Source organism: Tamandua tetradactyla, chromosome 26, assembly GCF_023851605.1.
Source record: "Tamandua tetradactyla isolate mTamTet1 chromosome 26, mTamTet1.pri, whole genome shotgun sequence".
NCBI classification, from domain to species: Eukaryota; Metazoa; Chordata; class Mammalia; order Pilosa; family Myrmecophagidae; genus Tamandua; species Tamandua tetradactyla.
The window spans coordinates 14,084,136-14,108,652 of NC_135352.1; the positions used below are offsets into that span (position 1 = coordinate 14,084,136).

The following is a 24,517-nucleotide window of genomic DNA, read 5'->3' on the forward strand; positions in this document are numbered from 1 at the left end:
TGGGCTATGATCTCTATTTCCTGTTCCCCCCATCTCCTCTTCACCTTTCCTAGTGGGGGCTGTTTTAGTTTGTTAAAGTTGCAAAAAATGTAAAATGCCAAAAATGGAACAGCTTTTAAAAAGGGAATTTATTAAGTTGCAGGTTTTCAGTTCTAAGGTCATGAAAATGTCCAAATAAAGGCACCAGCAAGAGGTTACCTTCACCTAAGAAAGGCTGATGCCAACTGGAACACCTCTATCAACTGTGAAGGCAAATGGTAACCTCGGTTAGCTTTCTCTCCTCGTTTCTTAAAATTTCCCCAGGAGCGTTTTCCTTGTTCATCTCCAAAGGTCTCTGGCTGTGTGGGTGCTGAAGCTTTTTCCAAAATGGTTCCCTCTTAAAGTGCTCCAATAAGCAATCCTACCTTGAATGAGTGGAGACACATTTCCATGGAAACCACTTAATCAAAAGGTCCCACCCACAATTGAGTGGGTCATATCTCCATTGAAACAATTTAATCAAAAGATTCCATCCAGCAATACTGACTTGGGGTTACAGAACATGGCTTTTCTGGGGTACACAACAGTCTCAAGCCAGCGCAGAGGCTATGTATTGTCCCCATCAAATGAGGGCCACTGCTGCCCCAGGGTGGTTTTGATCTTGTGAAGTTTGGTCTGACCTCCCAGGTCTCATGTTATGGCAGGCACATGTGGATCTATTTAATCTGAAATAGCAGAGGCTGCCTCTCTCACACGACAGCCTCATTTGTGGAAGCATGGATAGATTAATGTGTGGGTCCCTAGCCTGCCTTTTTTTATCTCTAAATCCAAAGAGAAACTCCTTCAGCTCTGGTTTGCTCTGGAAAACCAGCTGCAGAGACACAGCTGTGATAGTCGTTTTTGTTAAACTAGACCCTCTTTTTTTACTTTTTAAAATTCTGTAATATAATACATATACAAAGCAAAGAAAGAAAAAAAGCACTAATTTTCAGAGCACTCTTCACCAAGTAGTTACAGGACAGTTCCGAGAGTTTGCCATGAGTTACCATACCATCCTTTCAGATTTTTCCTTCTAGCTTTTTTTTTTTTAATCATCACAATCTACTTTTTTTGTGTGAAAAATAACATATATACAAAAAAAGCAATAAATTTCAAAGCAGAGCACAACAATTAGTTGTAGAACAGGTTTCAGAGTTTGGTATGGGTAACAATTCCATAATTTTAGGTTTTTACTTCTAGCTGCTCCAAGATATTGGAAACTAAAAGAAATATCAATTTAATGATTCAGCAACCATATTCCTTTGTTAAACCCTACCTTCGCTATATAACTCCACCATCATTTTTGATCTTTCTCCCACTCTTTAGGGGTATTTGGGCTATGCCCATCTAACTTTTTCATGTTGGAATGGGCTGGCAATAATATGGGATAAGGAGATGGAACTATCTGATGTTCTGGAGAGGCTGGGCTCTCTAGGATTCAGGACTTATCTGATCCAGGGACCCATCTGGAGGTTGGTTTCTGTAAAGTTATCCTAGTGCATGGAAACTTTTTAGCATCTTATATATTGCCATAGATGTTCTTTAGGATTGGCTGGAATGGTTTTGCTTGAGGTTTGGCAAGTTATTATAGGTAGCAATGTCTCACTGAAGCTTGCATAAGAGTGACCTCCAGAGTAGCCTCTCGACTCTATTTGAACTCTCTCAGCCACTGGTACTTTATAGTTACACTTCTTTCCCCCCTTTTGGTCAGGATGGAATTATTGATCCCATGGTGCCAGGACCAGACTCATCCCTGGGAGTCATCTCTCATGCTGCCAGGGAGGCTTTCACCCCTGGATGTCATATCCCATGTAGAGAGAGGGCAATGATTTTACTTACAGAATTGGGCTTAGAGAGAGTGAGGCCACATCTGAGCAACAAAAGAGGTCTTCCAGAATTAACTCCTAATTAATGCCTTTTTTTCAGGCATACCTATAGGTAGGCTAAGCTTCTCTGCTACCTACATAAGCTTCACAAGAGTAAGCCTCCAGATCAAGGACTTGGCCTATTGATTTGGGTGTCCCTAATGGCACAGTATCAGAGGATTCCCTGATGGTAAAGTTTAATAGTTCTGTATTTTTTCTCCCATCCCTCAAAGGACTTTCCCAATACTTTTTGATTATCTGCTTCATATAGTTTATGATGTATCCAGGCATTATATTAAGCTATGCAGAGTTAAAGGCCCTCATTCTTATTCTGTGTTCCCTGTGTTTCAGTTGTTCATATGAGCTATCCAGACAGATTGAGTTAGATTATGTACTACAGAAAATTTAAGTTCCAGACAAAATAAACCTTTCTTCTTTTGGTCTCAAAGAGTAGATGTGGTTCTAAAATGTAGACAATGTCTTCCTTACCCCTGTGTTCTGAATTACCTTAATCCCGACCTGATCAGCATCATTCTTATCTCTAAATACCAGGTTATAGATATATAAAACAGCCTCTCAAAATCCAGAAATAATAATTACCACTCCAGACTAAATGTGTCTGCTACAAGAGCTTACAATCTAGGCTCCTGTTCTCTTAGAAGCATTTTCTAAAGGAGACCATACAATGATTGTTCTTTCTTTTCTGGCTTATTTTGCCTCACCAAATGTCCCACAGGTTCATTCACATCATTGCAGGCCTCACGATTTCATTCCTTTGTATAGCAGCACAATATTCGATCATATGTATACACTATCGTTCACCAATCTACTTCTCAGTCAGTGCATCCTTCAGCCACCTGCATTCATCAGGCATCATGTATAATGCCCAAAGTCCACAGTCCATCAACACTCTCAATTTCAGATAATTTCATTATTTCCTAGAGAAAGAAAACCAATAAACACAGCCACACCAAATAGGAAATCTGAACCTCCTCTTAATTCTTGTCCCTCCACCAATTTTTACCCCTGCTTTTGCTGTGGGAGTGCTGATGTTTTCCTGTTAAACATAGCCCATAGCATGCAATGGCAGTTTCCCCTTGTACCCTGGACTTAAACACTCTTTGTACATGAATCATACCTTTGCAGTAGTTCCCACAAGAACGTATTTATATTTCTAGTGTGAATCAGTGGGACACCTAGGTCTATATAACCCCTTTCAATCTTGTTCACCTTCAATATGGAAATATTGCTTATAGACCTCACTAGAAAACCGTCTTCATTTCTATCTATTCCCTTATATTTGAGTTCAACCTCATTAGCTAACTGTTCACCCATCTCTAGCTCCTATGTATCTCTAAGTTCCCTGTGTCCTGTATTATAAGGTCATAAAAGTGGAGAAAAGACCCTCTTTTGCAACAGAATTTGCAGTAATGGTTAAACATTCAGGTAAAATGACATTACAGCAAATTCTTTCATGCAGAAATGCCTTAGCAAAGCTGTTCTCTATCCTGGGAAGACCTCTGGGTTCAGTGAATTCTCTGCAATGAATGATGCTGTGCAGAGACCATTTAATGTGGTTCTAGTCTCGTAACTAGACTAGAAAATCTCTGTAAAGTGAGATTTGTCCAAGAATGCCTTGTATCCAAGAATAAGTGCCACGTGGAGCCATCAAAAGAGTGACAGACTAGAAATCCTGGATCAACACTAGAAGCTGCATGACCTTGGGAAAGTCTCCCTAACTCTGTGAACCTTAGTTTATTTATTGTAAGCAACAAAGACAGTATATTAGTTAGAGTTCTCTAGAGAAACAGAATCAACAGGGAACACTCGCAAATATAAAATTTATAAAAGTGTCTTATGTGACTGTGGAAATGCAGAGTCCAAAATCCACAGGGAAGGCTGTGAAGCTGATGATTCCCATGGAGGGTCTGGATGAACTCCACAGGAGAGGCTCGCCAGCTGAAGTAGAAAGAGAGACAGTCTCTTCTGAATCCTCCTTAAAAGGCTTCCAGAGATCAGATTAAGCATCACTCGTTGTAGAAGATACTTCCCTTGGTTGATTACAAATGGAATCAGTCGTGGATGCATCTGACATGATCATGATTTAATTCTATGAAATATCCTCATTGCAACAGACAGGCCAGCACTTGCCCAACCAGACAAACAGGTACTACCACTTGGCCAAATTTACATATGAACCTGACCTTGACAGTCCACCCCTTGTCGACTTGGCAGCTATACATACCCACTTAAACCATACCTAATTTCTCAATAAAACACACATTTTTTCTTTCACCTAACAATACTCAACTGTCCTGCATATAAATGGAAACACAGTAAATCTCCCCAGAATAGGGTACAAGTCTTTGGGTAATATTCATTCTTAAACTTGATATCTTATGAATTAAACAGTATAACATGAACAAAACAGCATTGCAGTCCTCGTTTCTGTAACTGATCACATGGTCTAAATTCATATTTATCACTACCTTCTTCCACTACCCATTCCATGTTCCCTTTACCCTCAGCAAGCACTCCAGCTGGCCATAGTTCTCTGCTTGGTGGGGTGACCCAAACCTTCATTCCTGAAGTTTCAGAGCCATTGGTATTCCTGCCTGTATTCAGTTGTTACCGTTTTCCATTGATTTTAATCACAAGGCATGGTAGTACTAAAAGATGCCCTAGAGGATCTCCTATATTCCAAGAAAACTCTTCTTTACCTCCATTATATAGTTGCTACTTACTTCCCCCTGATAGTCAGGGTCAATCACCCCAGACAATAATGTAATCCCCTTCTTGGTTTGTTGATCCAGTGGCATGAGTGGCCCAAAGTGACCAGGTGGCAGTCTTAGATTCCAGTTCACTGGAATCATTGTTGTTTCTCCTGGTGGAAGCATGCCCCATTTTGGAACTAAAACCTGTAGACCAGCAGAGCTCTGGGTCATGGTGAGGATTTGGAGAACTAGAACCGGAAAGTGCTTTGTGATAGGAGATGTGATATGCCAGCATGGTCCATTACTGTCATTTCAGTCTAATTTGAATCCCTGCCAGTACCAGAACATCAAAATGCTGGGCTTTGGCATGTCTTGCCATGCAATTTACAGCATTTTACATCAACACTGTCAAAACAAAATTTAGAGTTTTAAATAAGAACCCCATGTATTATACTTAAAGTGTGTGATTTCTCAATCCCCTTCCCTCACACGACCAGGAGAAATGAAGTTGTAAGGCATGAAGGAGATAGAGTAATACACTCCCCAACACCTCTTGGAAGCTGTTTGTACTAAGGCAGTTGAGTGAAAAGGTTAAGGTCTGGGACTTGAAATTCAGACGGGCCAATAGTGTTGAGCTTCACTATTCTCTAGTCTCTGCTATTAGATAAATCACTTTAACGTCTCAAGCCCTCTATTTGACTTTTGTAAAATGGTAATAATCATGACTCATGGGTTTCTTGTGAAATTTGAGCAAGTCAATGCTTGTAAACACTTAACCTGCTTACTGGAATGCAGTAAGTGCTCAAAACTGTTATAATAATTCCCATAATCTGTATACATTTCCTAACCATTTAATGTTTCTTTTAAATATGCAACTTTAAAAATCCACTTAGTTATGGGTTCACTTTGCTTTGGGTTAGAATATCAGAATCCATAGATATTACAATTTCTGTTCACGAATCAGCGCACATGTAATGTGAAAGCATCTAGCACAGTGCCTGGCACATGGTGAGTGTTTAGTAAACCCATCATGGTTTATGAGGACATCTAAAATTTCTACAATGCCAGGCTCACAAATTTGGATTGGCTTTGATAAGCAATGTGGAGTCATTGATGGTTAGTGACCAATAGAGTGCACGGTCATACCTGGGCTTTAGTTAAACATGATGTTTTCCTGTTAAACATAGCCCATAGCATGCAATGGCAGTTTCCCCTTGTACCCTGGACTTAAACACTCTTTGTACATGAATCATACCTTTGCAGTAGTTCCCACAAGAACAGTATGCAGAATGGATTGAGTGGGGGGATGTTTGAATTCAGGAAGGTTATGGCTATGATGCCAGAAATAGAATTGTGGCAGCAAGAATGGAGAGAATAGGACACATCAAGAAGCATAATTAAGGTGAAACCTACAGGAAGGACTTTGAAACTAATTGGAGTTGGGGGTCAAAGTTGAGGCAAGAGTGAAGATGAGTGTGAGGTTTTTAGGTCAGGTAACTGAAAAGCTGATGGTGCCAGTGTAGAAATGGGAAGTCAAGGAAGGAGTGCTGGGGTGTGAAGATGTGGGTTCATTTGGACAACTGGGTTTGAGGGTGAGAGTTGGTAGAGGGATATTAATGTGAAAATGCATATTTAGAGCTCAGAAGACAGGGCAGAGCTGGAGCTAAAGTAAAGGCATCCACTGCCTAGGGATTATTTCTAAAGCCATTGGATTCTCCGCCTCTATCTAGAGTGGGAGGAAGAAGGAGCTTCAGGGAAAGAGTGGTCAGAGAGGTGTAAGAAAAGGGGACAGTGGAGTATCACAGGCATCAAAGAGAGTGAGCCTTTAGACAAGGATGGGTTGGCCAGTTGAGCCAGGTGGAGGCCAGGATCAAGGTTGCTGGATTTGTAATGAAGAGGTCATGCAGAACTTTGAGGCTTCCTCTTTAAAGAAATGCAAAGATAGACAATCAAGTAATGGAGAGGATGCCTGAGTCCAAAAGTTAATCAATTGCCCAGATAGGACTAAGCATTCAATAACTATAGATAACAACAGCTTTAGAGCAGGTCTGAGGCCTGCCAAGGACAATATCGTCCCTTCTGGAAGCTACTTAGAAAGGTGGTCATTTAACGAGAAACTGGAGCCAAGAGACCTAATCCTAACCAGCAGAGGGACCTGGGAAACGTTCCTCTTGTAGTTTCAGGGCCTCATGTCTAAAATGATGGATCCAGGTAATCTCTAAGATGCCTTAATAGACTATGACTATTTTATACTCACATCTTTTCCCTATTCCAGGAACAAAATTCAGTTGACTGAGAAAAAAAAAAAAAAAGACAACAAAACCAAAAATCCACCAAATCTCCACCTGGTTTTCCTCTCTCTGGTTTCCTCTCCCAGCCTAGTCGATGTCTGCTCTTGGCTAAGTCACCACACTCTTTTGTTTCCAAGTCTGTGAGGATAGGGAGAAGGATGACAACGTGCCTTTTTCCTTGCTTGTCAGTGATTTTGTTTGTAGAGCAGGTTGTGGAGAAAGAATTAGCAAGTATTCTTTTCCATATTTCATAGCTAATAAAATTGGGAGCAGTGAAGTCAAGTATATTCCTAAACTCGCACAGATAAACATTTGCCATCTACGCTCTATGCTCAGCTTCTGGAGAAACAAAGATGAGTAAGGTATTACCTAGCTGTGTGTGCCAGTTTAAAGCTATTATGTACCCCAGAGAATCCATGTCCTTTAATCTCATTCAATATTGCTGGCTGGAATCTTTTTCATTGTTTCCAGGGAGCTATGACCCACCCAATGGTGGGTGGTAACTTTTGATTAGATGGTTTCCTTTAAGAGGAAACTATTTTGGAAAAAGCTTTAGTGCCAACAGAGTCCACACAGCCAGAGATCTTTGGAGATGGAGAAAGAAAACACCCCTGGGGTTGCTTTGTGAAACAAGAAGCTGAGAGAAAAAGCTAGCAGACATCGCCATGTTCACCATTGGCCCTCCCAGCTGAGAGAGAAAGCCCAAACTTCATCAGCCTTTCTTGAGTGAAGGAAACCTTTTGTTGGTGCCTTAATTTGGACATTTTCACAGCCTTAGACCTGTTAATTTGCAACTTAATAAATTCCCCCTTTAAAAAGTCATGCCGTTCCTGGTATATCACATTCTGGCAGCATTTAAGAAACTAGAACACTGTGTGACCTAATGTAAGTGACTTAACCTCTCTGAACTTGTTTTTATTCCCTATAAAAAGAGACAAACACAATTCTGTGATCCCTTTAGTCCTTATACTTCACACCCTTCAGGATTTGGTGAGAGCCTGGAGTCTCTATCTTTAGGTTCTATCACAGAAGAACACTGGAGCCTTTGTCTGAACCCTAATGGGGTCTGAGGATAACTGAGCCTCTATGCAGAGGTCTTGGGCAAGAGGTGAAGCACCATTGCCTGAGTCAGCTGTGGAAGCTGATTCTGCCTCTGCATTTCTAAGACCATGCGAAGGTGGGGACAAAAGGTGGTTTCACACCAGGTTATTGAGGGAATTATTTTTAAGCCGGGCTTGTTGTTTGGGACCATCTTCAGCATCTTTTCAGCCTTCATCTCTCATGGGGGGTAATAGGTCACTATTTAGTTGGTTTCCCCCATCCATCCCTGCTACCTTCTTCTTATTCTTGTGAATGATCACACCAGAGGATAAGCCAAATTAAAAAGATGCGAAGACTGATGTTAATATACACCTCCCTCTCCCGTTTGTATGCATGTTTGAGAACATGATTTGCTGTGAATCTCTAGAGTAGTCTTTGTGACCAGTTCCCAGGGGAATAGACAGATTAGGAGCATGGACAGTGGAGCCAGACTATAGGCTCACGGGCTGCCTCTGACACTTTCTAGATACTCAGCCTCAGCGATACCTTGGCTTCTTTGTGCCTCTTTGTTCTAGCTCTAGATAAGGGATAATAACAGTACCTACCACCTAGTGTTGAAGACTAAATGTCCTAATTTATGTAAAGTGCTTACAGAAGTGCCTGGCATGTAGTAAAAATGTAACATATGACCCTTCATTGATGGTCATTATTTATAGGCAATTAGCTCGCAGATTCATATCAAGTCTCTGCATTGGCTCATGGAGGGTCGGGTCTTCTGATCGTAATTCAGTCTTCTTTCTTAGAGTACCTTGAGAACCTGACATGGGCTGTGCCATGTATTTCAGAGACCACAGGATAATAGGTTGTCATTACCTTGTTTTTATCAATGAAAAACCTGAATGAAAAATTAAGTATTGATTTATCCCAAGTCCCCTTGTATGCCCGTGACTGAGAGGATGGTAGACTCAAAAGACAAACCAGATCAAATGCCTTGTATGGTAAGGAAGAGTTCCTGAACCTAGAATTGACAAAAGAATAAAAAACTTTAGCCATTCTTTCATCTATTGTCTATTTTTTTTTTTACTACCTAAAAAGGGATTCAAATTGGGAATACATGGGAAGAATTGGTGGCTATTTTCAATATAGAAAACATAGTACTTAGTAGAAGAATTGGATTCATTGTATTTAATTTTATAGATTGTTAAAATGCTGTAATGTTTACATTTATTTTATTTAAGGTGGAAAGGGTGAAAGTTCCAAGAGGAAAAGAATTTGGGGTGGGTCTGTGAATACATCACATAGGAAGCGGTGATGATGAGCCTTGTTCTTTGGTGGTATATCAGCAAATTTAGGGGAAATAGTGTGACAAGATCTTTGCAAAGCTTTTGATAAGATTTCCTCATGACTAATCAGGTGGTTGATTAATTTGCTAAATGACCATAAATAAAAGGATCTAACTCATGGAGCCTCTATCTGAGCCTGAATGGAAGAACTTATCTGGCCAGAGGGAATTTTTAAAATATATATATATTTTATTGACAAAACAACATACAAATACAAACTTTTATTTATTTATTTATTTGGTATGGGCAGACACCAGGAATCTAACCCGGGTCTCTGGCATGGCAGGCAAGAATTCTATCACTGAACCACGGTTGCACTGCCCCACAAACATTTTAACATACAAACATCCCATACATAATGTACAATCAATGGTTCACAACATCATCACATAGCTATATATTCATCACCATGACCATTTCTTAGAACATTTGCATCACTCCAGAAAAAGAAATAAAAAGAAAAAACTCAAACATAACATACCCCTTACCCCTCCCTCTCATTGACCACTAGTATTTCCATCTACCCAATATATTTTAACCTTTGTTCCCCCTATTATTTGTTTATTTTTTATCCATATTTTTTACTTATCTATCCATATCTTAGATAAAAGGAACATCAAACACAAGGTTTTCACAATTACACAGTCACATCATAGACGTTATATCTTCATACAACCATCTTCAATAAACAAGGATACTGGAGCACAGCTCTACAGTTCCAGGTACTTCCATTTAGCCACTTAAATACACCATAAACTGAAAAGGTTTATCTCTCTGATGCATAAGAATAACCTCCAGGATATCCTCTCGACTCTACTTGAAATCTCTCAGCCAGTGAGACTTTATTTTGTATCATTTCTCTCTTCCCCCTTTTGGTCAAGAAGTTTTCTCAATCCCTTGATGCTGAGTCCCAACTTATCCTGGGATTTCTGTTCCACATTTCCAAGGAAATTCACACCCATGGGAGTCATGTTCCACATAAATGGGGAGGGCAGTGATTTCACTTGCTGTGTCGACTTAGAGAGATAGACCCCATCTGAGCAACAAAAGAGGTTCTCTGGGGGGTGACTATTAGGTCTAATTTTAAGTAGGCTTAGCCTGTCTTTTGCAGGAATAAGTTTTGTAGGGGTGAACCTTGAGAATGGGGGCTCAGCCTATTGATTTGGTTGTCCCACCTCTTGTAAGAGAAAACCAGAGGGAATTTACACGGAATAAATATTGAATCCTGAGCTCTAGTCCAAACAACCATACCAGAAGAGCTTGAGGGAGGGGTAGTGGGGTAGTAACACTGCTTAGGAAAACTTAGTAGGCATCATGGGAGCCAGTGAGCTGCTAAGAATAGGCTCCTGAGCTGCACCTCTCTCCAAAGCAAGTGCATTAGTCAGGGTTCTCTAGAGAAACAGAACTGACAGGAGCGATCTGTAAATATGAGATTTATAAAGGTGTCTCACACAATTGTGGGAATGGAAGAGTTCAAAATCCATTCAGCAAGCTGTGAAGATGGCAGCTCTGATGAGAGGACTGAATGAATTCCACAAGAGAGACTCACTGGCTCAAGAATCGGTGAAAAAAATCTCTCTTCTTCCTTAAACAAACAAACAAACAAAAAAATGTAACTGATTGGACTATCTTGGTGAGAGGCTTGCCTTAGTTTATTGCAGATGTGATCAGCCACAACTGCAATCAACTGACTGATGATTTAATACACCAGCCTTCCAGTTTATCAAGCAGCCATGAAATATCCTTGCAGCAATGGTCAGGTCAGTGCTTGCCTGACCAGACAATTGGGCATCATCACCAAGTTGACAACAGAACCAAACCATCACAGCAAGTTCCCCATGAGACCAGAGATCTTTGTCACCTACTGCCTTGCACTGCTGAGAGCCTTCTCGATGGTGGGAGCAAGTTTTGGAAGCTGCAGGAGAATGGGGCTGTGTGGGGTAGAACTTGAAACAACATGAGGAATGAGTGATAGATGGAACATGCTCAGAAAAGGGAAACAAGGCAGCGTTTAGGATGTGAGTGTCCCTGTCCTACCATTATTTCTCTTTTCTCCTCCAGTTTCTTGCTAATGGGAGTATAATGGCAGGGATTACCAGCTAAATGAGAACAGGTGTACCATATCGTGAATCAGCCATCCATGCTATGCAAAATTCAAAGGCAAAATTAAAAACTTAAAACTGCTTCAGGAAAATGACATAACCTTGGAATTCAGATTTTTTTAATTTTAGAAAGGTTATACTGCATTTAGATCCTGGTAGGGTTAGGGGCAACATCCTGTAATCAGATACATTCATATTTCCACTGCAAAAATGTATGGATATTCACACCAAGTGAGATAAATAAAGACTGTTGAGTAGCGTCATGTTTGTCAGTTCACATAAGGTTTTACTGCCAAATGAGTCTGTCTCAAATTTTTCAGTTTTCAGAATCTTTTTGATTTCAAAATTGCAGATATGGATTGTGGTTAGTGCTCCCCATGCTATACATTTAGGTAAGTTTAGAGAGACAGAGAGAGAGAGAGAGAGAGAGAGAGAGAGAGAACTAGACCTACAAAGCAAAGCCCAAGTCCAGTTGCCCAAACAATAGTTGAAGACAGCAGGCCAGCCCTCTACAACCAGCTCCCAAAACAACAGACCATGGTTGATGGGCTGGTGTTCCAAACCCTACCTGAACTCCTTCCCACATGGAGGCTGGTGCCACAGGGGACTCAGTACGTGTAAATGTGGGAAGTGCCAAGAGCCAGCAGGAGTCCCAAGCCCCTGAGTACTCAGAGGAGACCCCAGCCAGATGCTGCCTCACAAGCTCAGTAATCACACCCACAAGCAAAGCACGCCCAATAAATGTCAGAGTCTCACAAGGAAGATTAGCTGGACGTCCTCCTTTAGGAGAGGAGCAGAAGCTCCCTTCTTTGAGAAAAACGAGGAAAAAAAAAAGGAGAAGGTATTCCCTACCCCATCTCTTGTTCTTATATTTAAAGACCCATGAGGTAGGAAAGGAATCATCTTACTTGAATGTCCCCAAAGAGTGGAATAATATCAATGGAAATTTCTTATAAGGTAATATATTTCAGCACTTGATAAAGTAGAAATGTCTAGTTGCATAAAAGTCAAAGGAAAAGATGGGCTGCTTCTTGATGGAGTAAGTTCCCAGGACCCGGAGAGTTTCACTTGATGCAGGATGACCACGTGTCTTGGAGGGGGTTCACCTAAGAATTAAAATAAGAATTTTTCATTAATGGAGTCGGCTGTTGTTCAAAACAGTGAGACTTTCTCTGTGGGTGTATTCAATCAAAGGATCTGTCATACATTTTTTTTCAAGCTGCCCCAAAACACCTAGTTTGTGACAATAATCATTGGGAATCCTTGATGGAAAGAAGGATCCATTTTGGCATTGGAGTTAATTGCATGTGAATGGATCAAATCAAAACATCTGTATCAAATATGTATTATATTCCAAGGATGGGGCTAGATGTGGAGGGAAATAAAGGGGTAGAAGGCACAGCCAGCGTCCTCAAAGAGGTATGAATATTTGGGACATAAGGAATTGAGACTAGGGATATTGAGAAGTTATTTGCCTAGGTTGCACAGCATTAGAGGAAGAGCTGGAATGAGAATCTGGGATTGGATGTCAAGAGACAGAAAATGGGATAAAGGAATAAAGGGATGGGTTAGAGTGTGTATATGTGGTTGGGGGCAGGGGTAGAGGACATGGGCTCCTCTGGTTCATGGGCATCCTCCCTCCACCTACCCTCTGCCCACCAGACCTGACTCCAACTTTGAGGGGAAAACATGTCACATCCATACTTCTTTCTGCTGGTGCTAGAACCTTGGCACTTTGGGGTGCTGGCTGGCACCAGGTATCTATTGTTCCCCCATATTCCCTTCAAGAAAGCCGAGGCCCTTTGTAGTGGAGCCTATATCTGCAGCTTGGTGTGAACCATAGTACTTACATTTTCCATTCTCAAGCTGCATAAGGCCATGTCGTGTGTCACATAGCAAGTCTGGAGAACTCTTTGATTTGGTGGATGATAGCACAAGTCATCTGGCCTGTGATGGTGGATGAAATGCCATCTGATTCAGCAAGTCTTTCGTGACTTCCTCCCAAGCTGACTGTCTCCAAAAATAAAAATAACAAGGGTTAGATACAAGTTCCTCCCCCATTTCCCAGGGATGCTGTGATTGAGTGATGGCTGTACCAGAAAAATACGGAGGCAGTGGATTTGTTCCTTTCTAATCAGAATCTAGTAAGGCAACAACTCACCATGAGGCATGAGGACTTACATTTCTTAATGACAGCTGGGTCATTTCATGTTGAGCTTTCCTTTCTACCCCTTGGACCTTTTCTACACATCCATCCTATAGATAAAGTCACTCTTTGAGCAGAGGGCATCTTTAAGGCAATGTTATGACAGAAGAATTGCAGAACATGGATTTTGCCATTAAAGATCCATTCTATGATCTTCCTCTCACTGATGCCTTTCAAAAGATTCTTCCCAAAGAATGTAAAGTTTTAGAAAGGGCCACACAGATTTTAACTAATGTGTGGCATGACTATGGTGCTCTAGGTTAGAGGTATGGGAGTTAGGAGACTCATTAAGTTCAGGAGGTTGTGACAAGAAGTGTCCAGGATCTTGGAAGTCAGGGTGCACCAGCCAGGACGCCAGGCCGAGGTCCTAGGAGTGCCTGCACTCTTGTTCTGATTGCTCATTTATCACTGGGCACCACCCATGGACAGAAGAAGTGAGAGGGCTCAGACATACCTGAATCCATGGTGTGTGAGGAGGGAAGAGAGAGGATGGCATCCTTACTCTGGCAATGAGCATCAGAGGACCCTTTTTCCTCACAGGGGATTGATATTTGTGATTAGAATGGATACTCAAGATGGAGTTTATATTAAAAATCAACTCTGTTTGCTTCTATTGCAAAGAACTCATCTTACCTGTACAGTCAACTATAGCTGCTGAGACCACATTTGGGCACACAATTCCAGGAGTAATTGTATAGGCTTGATGTGGATCCCCTTTTTTAAGTTCCCCCGGAGCAGCCAGGCACCTACCTTTAAAGGGAGTGGATCATGGCTGGAATCCACACTGTTGTGCCATTCTTTTATATATATATATGTATATATATATTCATTTATTTACTGGGAAATATTCACATATGTATAGCACAACCATATTAAATAATCAGTGACTCACAATATCATCACATAGTTGTGTATTCTTCACCGTGATCGCTTTTAGAACATTTGGATTACTCCAGAAAAAGAAATAAAAAGAAAAAAAGAACTCATACATCCCATACCCCATACCCCTCCCTTTCCACAGTATTTCATTCTACTCAGTTTTTACCCTTTATCTCCCCATATTATTTATTTATTTTTTTTTTACCTTTTTTTTACTCATCTGTTCATACCCCGGATAAAAGGAACATCAGACACAAGGTTTTCACAATCATAAAGTCACCTTTTAAAAACTATATAGTTATACAGTCTTCTTTAAGATCAAGGCTACTGGAACACAGCGCAACAGTTACAGGTCCTTCCCTCTAGCCACTCCAATACACCATAAACTGAAAAGGAATATCCATATAATGCATAGGAATAACCTCCAGGATAACCTCTTGACTATACTTGAAATCTCTCAGCCACTGAAACTTTACTTTGTCTCATTTTATCTTCCCCCGTCAAGAAAGCTTTCTCAATCCCATGGTATCGGGTCCTGGCTCATCCCCAGGAGTCAGGTCCCTTGTTGCCAGGGAGATTTAGGAGCCCCCCACCCCATTCTTATGACTCATTCTAATCACAAACACCAACCCCCTGTGAGGAAGTCACTTCCTCTGGTGTTCCCTGCCAATGTGAGGGCGCCATCCTCTCTCACTCTAAAAGCCCATTCCTTCCTTCCACACACACTATGGACTCAAGCACACCTGCATCCTCTCACTGCTTTCTGTGTGGATGATGCCCCAGGCACTGATGCATGTTTTTCAGGGTGACCTTGAGATGGTGTTCACTTGGGAGTTCCATCCACAGACAGCACCACCTTTAGGTTTGTCTTGGTTTCTTAGGGCTGCTCTAACAAAGTATCACAATCTGGTTGGCTTAAAACAATGGATATTTATTGACTTACAGTCCTTGTTTTGTTTTGCTAAAGCTGCCAGAATGCAATATACTAGAAATAGGTTGGTTTTACAATGGGGATTTATTAGCTTACAAATGTACAGTTCTTAGGTCATGAAAATGTCCAACACAAGGGATCAGCAGGGTGATTCCTGGACTCTGAAGACAGGCTACTGGTATCTGGGATACCTCTGTCACATGGGAAAGCATATGGCTGCTGTCTGCTGGTCCTTCTCTCTAGGTTTTGTTGCGTACAGCTTCTAGCTGTAAGTGACTTCCTCTCTCAACTTCTGTGGGTGTCTCTCAGCTTCTCTGGGGCCTCTATGAGATTCCTGGACTTTTTCTGTGTGTCCTTTATCCTCTTATAAAGGACTTCAGTAAGGTCACATTTGCAGAACCAAGACTTGAAAATGTTTTTGGGGGGGCACCATTCAATCCATAACAAGGTATAAATAACAATTGAGCTTGTCTATGGTGCTACCATGTATTCCCTTAATTCTTTCACATTTTTCCTCTCTTTTCTCTCCTGCACTTAATGCTTGTAAACTAACTAGGCCAGGGATGGCAAATGCATTTAATTTTGCATGTCATCTGTGATTAAAGAGTAGGGGTTGCCTGGGCCCCTGAATGAAGACAAAGACATGTCACACCAACTCTGTGGTTGATCATTCATGCTGCCATGCAGACATTATTTGTCACCGTCTCATGGTCTGTGAATTTTTAGAAGGCAAAGACTGTGTCTTATTCAACTTCGAGTCTCTAAATATGATATTAGCCCTAAATGATTTGTTTATAGTTGAGCTGTGCCTGTAGCAACTGTGGACTCTTTAGTCTCCAACTTGCTTCTTTCCAGCCTTGCCCATACTTCAGTTATCACAGAGTCAGCCACATAGTGTAAGAAAAAGTCTGGTTTCAGATTCCCATGGTCTGACGGTATGTACAAAATGGGAGAAAGAAGAGAGATCGTGAGAAAGTTTTTAAAAATTGAGAAAGGGTAGTGGGGAAAGAAATAACACAAGGAAAGAGGAAGGAATAGGCCAAGGATCCTGGCAACAGTCAAAAGAGATAAAAGTGTTCCCCAAAACTCAGTGTCCCATGGTGTAAAGAATTCTCTGTCTGCTTAGGGGATCTATGCAGTGGTGTGCTGCAGCAAGCTTAGACTTGCAAAAGCTGACATTTTCAGAAATTTTGCGAGTTGGTTGACATCACATGTTGGTGACTTGAAATTGGTATCGATGAGAGTATTTACACCACTGAAATTGGCAACGACTACAAACCATGGCTTTTCATCCCCCACCCCCAGACCTAGATGTTAAAGTTTACCAGCACATCTCTGAGTATATGCCCCTAAAATTCTGGGGCAAGGAGGAGTGAAAGCATTCATTTCAATACATAATTCAAAATGGGCTAATCTGTTGTCAATTTTGAGTCTTTTCCATTTTGATTGGGAAGCTGGACGGTGAAACTCTATATACAATTCATGCCCAGTGATTTGCTGACCTTTTCAGCGTTCTGAGGTTTGATTAGCTCTCTCATCAGAAGTTCACCCCAGCATTAGAGTGGAAGAATGGTGGCCAGTCAAAACACAGACTATGGAAAAGGTCAGCTACACACAAAGGAGGCTGTCAGTGGTTATGAGATACTGTAAATTAGGTATCAAATTACGTTCTTGCAATGACATTTTGAGGGGAGAATGACATAGGAACCCATTCTTAAATCATGCCATAGAATGAGGAATGCTTTTTAACTGGTTTGGAATGAACCCTGGAGGACAGGCCCACGCTGGCAGGGTGCTGGCGAGCGGAAGGCTCAACAGAGTTAGCGGAGAAGAAAGGTCCTTCTTATTGCAGCTCAGAGGAATTTCTCAGTGTAACCCTTTTCCCCTCTGCCTAGCAATGGTGTAGACAGCAGAATTGTCTCAGAGAGTCCGTCTGAAGAAAAGAAGAGGCTTCAAGATTGAAGTGGTGACTTTCTTTCTCTCTTCATAGTGGAATCCATCTCTCCCACTGCTGGCAGCTCATGATTGCATGTGGTCATTGCCCTCCGAGGTGGGTCAGGGAAGGAGTTGAGGGTCACCGGGGGGTGGTAGGAGTGGGGGAAAGGACAAGACAGGAAGATCCAGGGAGTATGTCTGATATGGACACCATCTCTTCATCAGAGGCCACTGGGGAAAATCTGGAGAAGCCTCTTTAACTGGACTTTGCTTTCATAACAGCTGCTGAATAGGACTGGAGAACAACTGTCCTACGCATTGACATTGTAATTGATTCAGAGAACTATGAATGTGTCAAGCAAAGACAGAAGCAATGCAAACTCAAGAAACAAGACAGACAAAATAAATGCAAGCAAGAACCAGTCTAGTGTCTCTCCAGAAAAGAAGAGGAAAAGAGCATTTGCATAGCATCTGCTTATTCAGAACCATTTTCTGAACCTGTGTTGTAAGCACTCTCGTGATTTTGCCACCTCTTCTTCCTACCTATTTTATTATTTATTTGAAACATATCTTTAGATTAAATCACTTTTACTTTGTATTCAACTTCATGCTAAAAACAGCAGCCTTAAAAATCATGGATTCGATATGCTAGTTGTTCTAACACGTTTTTAACAGACGTTATTATGAGAACATGACTACTGAAATAGAAACTCTTCATCCATCTACCTCCGAAATCGTTTTGCTGCACCTTGATGGGTACAACAGTCTCCGAGAACACAGACGTCACTTAGAAGGAAGCCACAGAAGGCATCTGGCTTTGTATTTCTGTAATTCATCAATGCCTCCCCCTCACTCACTCAATGCACAGCTTGTCAAGGCCCTCATTTGGCATCAGACGCATTTTTTCCATTTTTAAAGGCCTTGAGCACAAAGTGGACTAGAATTAGAACCGTCTGCTCTTTGTTAGATCAGGTGTTGGTTCTTGGTGATTTGCTTCATTAAAAATGTAGTCATTGCCCATCTAACTTAATACAAGCATTCCCCATTTAAAACAGAGTCTCCAGTGGAGATTATTCTAGAATAAGGCATTCTCCTTCATTTAAAGCATTTTGTTTCAAATACAAAGTTAAATAAAATCAAGGAGGAAAAACACCAAGGAGAAATAAGTATTTTCCTGTCACCCTTTTCCCTTGTCTGTGCTCTGTTCTCTGCCCACTCCTTTTCCAGGCTGATCTCTTATCCGTTCCTAACTCTTTCTTTTCTTTTCTTTTTTTGTTTGCTGTATGGTGGGGTTCACATTTCATTCTTTTTCCATATAAATATCCCATTATTGCGGCACCGTTTGTTGAATTTTTGTTTGTTTTAGTTTTTTGTTTGTTTGTTTCTGGGGGAAGTGCATGGGCCAGGAATCCTTTCCTAACTCTTGATCCTTTTCTTGCTCCATCTGTCCTACCTTCACCCTACCCTCAAACTATGCATCTAGTTTCTATCTTTTTATTAATCATTGTCGGGTATATTTTGCTCCCTTCCTGGGTAGAACCTCAAGCCTAATGTACATTTTGTGGTGACGCAAATGACTTTTCAAAATTGGAGGTGTGAGGAAAGTTATAGGAAATGTTTCTCGAACACGAACAATATATCCAACAGCTTTTAATGGTGGCTGTGGTTGCCAGTTTGGGTTATACTTCCACTAGGGGGCATGCTTCCCTTCAAATGTCAAAAGTTCTATCAGCTAGAAGCAAATAGTGAAATAGCAACTACAGAAATGCTGGCTTCCTTTTGGAAATAGTCGCTACTGAACACAGCTTTGGGGAAGAGCTCATTGAGTGTACGAAGCCGGTTGCAAACAAAACACATGGTTGTAGCAGGAAATTCACTCCAATATCGTACACAGTGTCAATTAACAGCCTCACCGGTGGTTGCTACTTTGATAAGATCCTTTCCTATCTCAGTGGTCAGTCAGCAAGTTTCTTTCCTTGTATCCAACCCTGGAGTCCAGGGATCCTTCCCAATCATGTCACTGAGTCCTTCCTGGGCTTTTCACCTGTACAGGAGTAATCCTAGCTTTCATTTTCTTTTCATTCATTTTAAGCTGGGTGAGATCTCAGCTTCTATCTAATCCTAACCCTGCATTACACAAACTGGGAAGTGGCCCAGGGAGAGGGAATGTTTGTCTAAACACACAGCTCTCAGTGGGCCACGAGGTAGGCCTTCTGATACTATTTCCAATTTCTCCAATCCTTATACATCTGTGTCTGCCTTACAAATGCCTTCCAGTTTTAATGATGTCTTTTATCAACAGGATTTTTTTTTTACAGTCTTGCCTGATCTGTCAGGATTCACTGTAACTCAGACCACGTGATATTTTACAATAGGCTTTAGGCTAAAGGAGCTTGTTGTGTATACCTCAGGTTACTACAATTTTTTTTAATATAATAATTCACAGAAATTGAGTTCTAAGTTAATGACTCACCGGGCTCTTTGAGAATGAGCCATAATGAATAGAAGACAGTATAGGAGAATGAAAGGGACACTGATGTCAGTAGCCAGAGACTTTCTTTGGGCAAAATTATTTAATTACTGCATTTTCTTTGGGCTTCCTTCATTTCCTTTGCTGTAAGAGCTAGTGAGTGGGTAGCACAGTAACATATGTTGAGCCAGAGATTTTAGGTATAATATCATATTCCTCTAAACCATCTTCTGAGTTAAATGCTATTATTGTCATCCCCATTTTACAGAAGAGGAAACTGAGGCTCAGAGAAGTCCCCCAAGATCATACACCTGATACTCATTAAATCTAGAAATTAGAGCTGGATCTTTGTGGTTTGAAACTTTTACTCTTAACCATGGGAAGAGAACTTCACTCAATCAATAAGCTCAGCAGGTCTTGCTGGCTCTGAAACTTGACGTTCTCATTTGAAACCATGAAGAGAAGGAGAAAAGGAAATGGTTTAAGAAAAAGAATATGATATTTGAGAAGCAGCGTGGTGTTACCAGGGGATGTGGCCCACACACTAGCTGCCTGATTTTAAGCAGGTTGTTTCCTCAATTGAAAAATGAGATGGTTGAGATGAACTCCAGCCTTCCTGTTTCCAACAACTTGCATTCCTGCAGTGTGGACCAGCTTCAGAATTCTTTCTCCTCTCTTCTGTGTGCTCCCAGACGATCCAATTCCAGCTCCCACTTGCCCCACTCCCAATATTTCCTGTCTGGGTTGTGCTATTTTTTTTTTTTCCTTCCTTCTGCCCTCAGTTCTCTTACTGATGAAACTCTTTCCTTCTGCCTCCGCCTGTGCTGGAGCTCTGTTCCACCCAGTGGAGCCAGTCTAAGCAAAGAGGAAACTTAACAGAATCTTGCTTTCTGATGTGGCTGTGGCTTGCTTAGGAATTTAATAGGATCTTGCTTACTGCCTGTGTTCACCCAGGCAGAACCATAGGTATAGGAAAATAATTCTCAACCAGCTCAGTTTAATCAACGGAAGACAATGAGACTTGCAGGCAGTGTCATACCAAGTCCCAGAAGATGCAGCAAATGCTGTCACCCTTTTCATCAAAATTATTGAAAGTGTATTTCTAAACAGAATTGAGGGAACAGTCTAAACCAATATTGGCCTTATTGTCCCCATTTGAAGTGCTTCAGCTCCTAGTGCACAGTTGCTTTTCAATAGAGTTTCATTATTATTGTTGATAGCAACTGTCTGAATAAACAAAAAAGAAGTTCCTATTTCATGAGAGGAAAAAAAAACTCATTCAAACCTAGAGAGAAAGAAAATTGCTCTTGTTCAGCAACTTTACAATTCCAGCTTTCCTTTCTGCTGGAAATGAAGCTGAGTTTAAAAGCCTATCTTGGCTTGATTTTTTTCCCTCCAGGCCAAAATAGAATAGCTATTTAGCTTGAAAATTTGTAGGATCTTATATCAATTGTTACATCTTAATATCCTCATTATATAAAATTTCAATCACCACAAATTGATAAGAAAAATATCGAGACTCCAATAGACAATGGAGCAAAGGACATAAAAGATGATTTGCAAAAGAGGGACTACAAAGGACAAAAACTCATGAAAAAATTTCAATGCACGGATATGAAAGGGAATACACATTAAAGAAACAATGAGATACAATGGCCACTCATCAAGGAAGCAAATGTTCAAAAAAATTATTAGCACAGGCAAGTCCTTCCTTTGGGTTATGGGTTCCTGGAAAATATACATGAAACATCATATGTATTAAGGAGAAACTAGAGCTGAGAATTAATATTATTTAGCTCTCTGGGAACACTATCTTTCTCTGCCGCCGTTTATAGCTCATACTCTGTCCCCATCTCTGTCCGCATCTCTATTACCATCTGCCAGATGGGCTACACAATCATTAGGCACAGGTCCCAGCCTATGAAAACCCTGCGCAGAGCCAATATCTTCTCTGGTTTTTTAAGTTCCTTCTTGGTAAACCAAGGTTTTGTATGCAGATTATTAAGTTCTATATTTCTCCCAAAACTTTTAAGTGTTCCTTAACAGATATGCAGAAACATAATGAATATTAGTCATGGAAAGCATCTTTAAAACCATTTGTATTAGTTGGGGTTCTCCAGGGAAACAGAATCTACAGGATATATATATATATAAATGTAATATGACGTAAATATAATGAGATTTATTAGAGGAATTTGTTCTTGTGATTGTGGGACTGGGCAAATCCAATTTCTGAAGGGCAGACCACAAGCTGGGAACTCTGATGAAGGTTTTTGATGAATTCCCCAGAAGTTGGCTGGCTGAAGTAGAGATAAAAATTCTCTCTTCTGACTGCTAAAATCATCACTTCTCTTTTTAAGGGCTTCAGTTGATTAGATCAGACAGTTCTCATTATTGAAGGCAGTCTCCTCAGTTGACTGTAGATGAAATCAGCCATAGATGCAATCAACTTACTAATGATTTAAGTCCATGAAATACCTTCACAGTCATAATCAGGCCAGTGCTTGCTTGACTAAACAACTGGGCATTATAACCTGGCCAAGTTGACACATGAACTTAGCATCACACCATCCCATCCAGATGCTAATTTTACAACTGAAGAGAGTTAGGTTTACAATCCTGAAGGTGGGGAGTTGGGTTATTTATACCACAGAAGTTCTTCCTTAGGATAAAGGTTATTATCCATGTGGCACATTTTTGGTGTCCATATGGAAAGACTTCATGGTGCTTTACCACTAGTCTTAGTAGGTTAGAATCATGGTATCCAAAGTGTGTATATACAAAATGATCCATTCAGGTGAAAGAAAAGGATTTAGAATTTCTGTTCTTCCTCTCATCTTGTCTTTTTAAATTGTCGTTCTTTGATACTGTTATAAAATACTTGTTTGTCTAACAATTTATTTACTGAGAATGCATGTTTAAAATTGCTTTGTAGATGTGACAATGTGATCCCAAAGCTTGTAGACCATGGGTTATAGAGGGGGTACCCATGTGTCCTCTTCCATGAAGGAGAAGCATGGCCTTCAGAGTTGAGGGGGAAGTTAAGCTGGCTGTGGTCCTAAGGGAGTGCCCAACAGAGAACCTGAGGGAGGGCGGGGACCACCTCCTAGTCATGTAGGCACAAGAACATGCTAGCATGCAGGGGAACAGTCAAGTTCTTGAAAGCCATCTTGCCAAGAAAGGCCATTTGTCATTGCTCAGGTCATTTCCAGACACCCAAAAGCCAAGGATTCTTGGAATCACCGCACAGGGAGCAGGGAGATTCAGCATGCTAAAGAAGTTTGGAGTCAATGTCAGGGAAGCCAAAACAAGAAGAGAGGTGTGGAAAAAGAAGACATCCAACCCTTCTAGCTGAAAGCTAAGGGACCAGTAAGTGAACCAGAGAATAAGCAGTCTTGTCAGAGTGAAAGCAGGTGGTCACAGGGGCATGGAAGCAAATTGTATATAGGCAGCGGTGTACATGGTGGAGTTGAACAGAGGCAAAGATAGAAGGTGAAGGAGGGAATCTGGACTTGATTTTTGGAATGCTTGACTGAATTCTCTGTTCAGCCCCTTCTTGGCACCACCGAGCTAGGATTAGGGAAAATTCAATGACATGAGTCTCATTTATGTTTTACTTAAATACCACAAACTCTGGACAATCTACCCACAAGTTCAAGTCTTTATTCATGAGGAAAATGATGGGGGAAAATGTAAACATATCAGTCCACATCTATAATTTCTGTTGGTTCACAAACTCCCAATGATTTTGCAAATAGTTCTGTGTGTCCCAAGAGGTTTTTCTCATGTGTGCAGGAATAAGTATTCTTCATGCACTTCTCTGATGGTAGTATCCTACCTGAGAGATTCATATCCCAAAGTCATCTTGAGAGATGTTCTAGTTTGCAAGCTGCCGGAATGTGATATACCAGAAATGGGATGGCTTTTAAAAAGGGAAATTAATATTAAGTTGCAAGTTTATAGTTCTAAAGCCATGAAAATGTCCAAATTAAAGCAAGGCTATACTATAGAAATGTCCAATCTAAGGCATCCAGGGAAAAATACCTTGTTTCAAGAAGGCCAATGATGTTCAGGGTTTCTCTCTCAACTGGAAAGGCACATGATGAACATGGCGACATTTGTTAGCTTTCTTGTTTCATGAAGATCCACTGGGGGCATATTCCTTCTTCATCTCCAAAAGTCTCTGGCTGCGTGGACACTCATGGTCCTTGTGGCTCTCAAATTTTTTCCAAAATGATTCCTCTTTTAAAGGATTCTAGTAAACTAATCAAGACCCAAGTGGAATGGGTGGAGTCACATCTTCCTCTAACCAAAAGTTAATACCCACAATTGGGCATGCCGCACCTCCATGGAGATAATGTAATCTAGCTTCTACCTACAGTACTGAATAGGGATTAAAAGATATGTTTGCCTCCACAAGATGGATCAGGATTAAAACATGGCTTTTCTAAGGCATGTAATCCTTTCAAACTAGCTCTCATCATTGACACTGTTCCAATCTCAGTGTCTCCCAATGCAGATGAGAGGGACACTTGGCCAGAAGGCCTGAACTTCACCCTTCTTCTCCTTAAGGGTCTTCCATTTGTTTCAAGCATGCTTGTAATTGCTTACTGAACCATTTTTGTAATGGCTGCTTTAAAATCTCTATGAGATGATCCTAACATCTTTGTCATCTCAATGTGACATCTATTTATGATTTTTTACATTCAGTTAAAGATCTTT

General features: G+C 40.9%; 1 long non-coding RNA gene across 1 annotated transcript in view; it reads right to left on the minus strand.

The window, feature by feature from the left end:
- Positions 1-12,369: 12,369 nt before the first annotated feature.
- LOC143669987 (uncharacterized) overlaps positions 12,370-24,517 on the minus strand; it is a 224,485-nt gene continuing 212,337 nt past the window's right edge. Inside the window, exons 5-6 of the long non-coding RNA XR_013169184.1 lie at positions 13,225-13,384; positions 12,370-12,480 (exon numbers count right to left, since the gene is read on the minus strand). This is a non-coding gene — a long non-coding RNA (uncharacterized LOC143669987). The remainder of the gene's footprint in view (positions 12,481-13,224; positions 13,385-24,517) is intronic.